Below are 3,486 nucleotides of genomic sequence, written 5' to 3' on the forward strand. Positions count from 1 at the left end.
GGATAATTTACACTTGGTTTCAGCAAAACCTGAAAAAATGCAGGCCTTGTAGCAACCGCTAATGATAAATCGTCGCTTTATGATAGAAATATCATTAAGCGTTGCAATTGTGCCATAAATCATTGCATTATTGCATTAATAGTTGACATTTTCAACCACTAATGCTAAATCGCCGCTTAATGATTTCGACATGATCGACCGCTAAGGATACAAAATAATATCATTAAGCAATGCAGTCGCACCCTTTAATTTTAAATTTAAAAAAAAAAATGGTCTCCAATCTTTAAGAGAGACAAACTTCGACCTTTCTCTCCATCCACCTAACAGTATAGTACATGTAATACACTCCTAATTGCTGAATCATGGCACCTGATTCCATCTCTGATGTTTGGAGGTCCGTGTTTGCTCTGCTCCTATTTTGTATTGTATAATGGACTTTTGAGCTTGAATACTGTTCGTTATCTCCATATATTTCATTGTATATGGTATTGTGCTACTGAATATCGTCATGAATGAAGTTTTTTCTAGCTTGAAGCACTTCTTAAAGATATAAAGTCTTCGAGAGAGAGAGAGAGAGAGAGAGAGAGAGAGAGAGGAAAGAGGGAGACTTAATTTGTGCCTGTCATTATTCGATGTCAAAATTGGAAAGGGAGGGGGTCTACTGTATTTCAACGAAACACCAACAATACCTGCCCAACATGCAACAGACATGGAAGCCATTTATTCTTGCAACGGCAATAAGGTTTTGTTTTTGGTGGTTTTGGAAAAGAACATCCTGAAATGGATTCCTCTAAATTTGTTTGACCTTGTGTAGTAGCAAGTCGTACTTAGAATACCCTGGAACGGAAGACGAAGTAGAAATTCTAGCATTTATACCGAAACTTGAAAAGACATTGAGATCAAAGGACATGAATATTTGATTCTCTTCTTATCGTGAAAGCATGCCCCTCTCTTGTCATGCCGTTCATGATAATCCTGCCGGATTTAAATGTTTACTTGTTTTTGCATTATTTTGTTATTTTGATCATTTTTTTGTGACCGTTCACGGTAGTTCAGTCGGTAGAGCGGTCGCTGCGTGATCGGGAGATCGTGAGTTCGAATCTCGGCCGCGACTGACCTAAGTCGATAAAAAATGGGAAGCCACTGTTCCTTCGCCATACGCTCGGCACTTTGAAGTGAAAGTTGCGGGTCCTTCGGATGAGACTTTGAAAACCGAGGCCCCGAGTCACGGTAGGCGTTGGCACGATAAAGAACCCTTACTGTTCAATGGCCCTGAGTGCCGAGTTAAGGTCAAAATTTGAAGCCCTTCACCGGTATATGGTGACAACTCTATATGAGTGAAGAAATCTCGAATGTGACGTAAAACAACATACAATCAATCAATCAATCATTTTGTTTGTGAAATGAACGACATTTATGATGAAGAAATTAACTCTTTATATTTTCACCACTGAAACGTACTTCAAACTACAGCTGCTCTTTTGAACAGATAACTTATCTTTCTTATTATTTATAATTTTCTTTTTACATTACACATACTTACTTTGTATGATGAAAGGATAATAATTATCATACTGCTTTCATTATTGTACAGTAAAGTGTCAACATATTTAAAAATAAAAAAATGGCAAAATTAAGATTAAGTATCAGTATATTTAACGATTTAAAAATCCGAAATCAATTATGAAATGAACTAAAAAAAAATAACTTACATGGTAAAGTATATCACAGAAACTCCATTACAAAATTTATCAACATAAAATTATATTCAAATACCCTTTTATGGAATCGTCAGGTTAAAATGTTGGTGACTTTGAATAACCTTTTGCAGAATGACGGAACTTGGTGGATGTCTGTTGCATGTTGGGCAAGCATTGTTGGTGTATTCGTATTCACGGATATTTACACTTTCCACTCTGTCATTATATATATAACAAGCCAGTAAAATCTGGGTTATGTCTTAAGTTTCTTTGTCCTTTTTTGTTGTCATTTTGTCAGAGAGCATGCCTAATGAATCAGAGAGAGATGATGATGATGATGAAAACATTGTGACTAATGATAAATTCTGAAGTATGCATACTTATGTTATTATCTAGTTTGACAAAAAGAGAGGTTTATGGTAAATCTGGGGTTAAAATGTAAATAAAAGTAAATGAATTTAATCCATCTATAAGTACGATTGGCGAATGATTCAAAACATAATCGGTTCTTCCTTGAACCAGAGAACACAACCAAATATTTCTAGAAAATCCCTTAACTAAGGCATTTTGACAAAACAATAAAAGTGATTATTTTAAGAGAAAAAAAACCGGCATTTACAAATGAAATTTGAGCAACACCATTTCTAACTTTCTAATTTTTTTTTCTGAAAATACGTTAAATTTCACTTGGACCCTTGGTGACTGCATATTTATATAAAATGACGTAATTTTCTCGCTAGTCCATGTATTTTGACATCATGAATTGCGTCATATCCTCAAATCCCGAAAATATCTTCAAAAATGGTTGAAATTTAAAGCTGTTTTCAATATTTTGCATAGATTCCAACTCTGATCCTAAATGTACAATACTGTAATGAACTGTTTCAGAAGATTATAGTCCATGCCTTATTTTTTTGATCGAGAGGTGTGGGGGGGATATTTTAATTCTTTACAGAAGGTACTCAAATACACCGGTTTTCTTCAAATTCAAGAACATTGCAATTTCACAAAGCCTGTTTTTCAATACCATTACTCTCAGAGGAAAGTTTTTTATAGGAAAAGACAGTACTTATTAAGTCTATTTTATATTGATGTTTAAAATGGGACATTGTGGGACTTGATCAGTTGATTGGTATATGGTCAGGGCCATTTAATGGAAAAAGTGAACCTAGCTCTTTATAATCATGCAATAATTTTCTTGATGTCCATGAGCAATGAAACATACTTTGCAAGATGTCTGTATGTATTTTCAACATACGAACACCTTAGCCAACACTACGGCCTAAACCAATGAGGGGGCAAAAAGGTTTACAAATTTAGTGGAGGGCTGTGTTAATCATGATCATGCAAACAGATTGTCTGCTATAAGTCAGTGAGTAAAGAGGAAGATTTTCAAAGTTATAATGTATTTTAAATGTATGGACATTAAAGCTCCAACCTAGAGTCTGAATGCTGGACCCAGGGGGATATGGATTTCACAATTTGGTGTAGGGCTAAGTATTTATTATAATTATGAAACTGTTTGCATGTGAAATGCCCATGATTGAAGATTTTCAAAGATATGAAATGTTTTCTCATTTTATGATCACACTATCATACTGTAAGACCTGAACCATGGATTATGGGGAGATGAATTTCACAATCTTATAAAAATGTTGAGTACTCAGAAAAATAATGCACACAGTTTGTCTGCTAGATGCCCATGAATAAAGAAGATTTGATAAGATGTAGTGCGTTTTAAATACCGTTAGATAACGCTTACCTCTTATGCAAAATGAATTATTCT

The sequence above is a fragment of the Saccostrea echinata genome, unplaced genomic scaffold (genome assembly GCF_033153115.1).
Source record: "Saccostrea echinata isolate AGI-Se365-2 ecotype Australia unplaced genomic scaffold, CSIRO_AGI_Sech_v1 ptg000064l, whole genome shotgun sequence".
NCBI classification, from domain to species: Eukaryota; Metazoa; Mollusca; class Bivalvia; order Ostreida; family Ostreidae; genus Saccostrea; species Saccostrea echinata.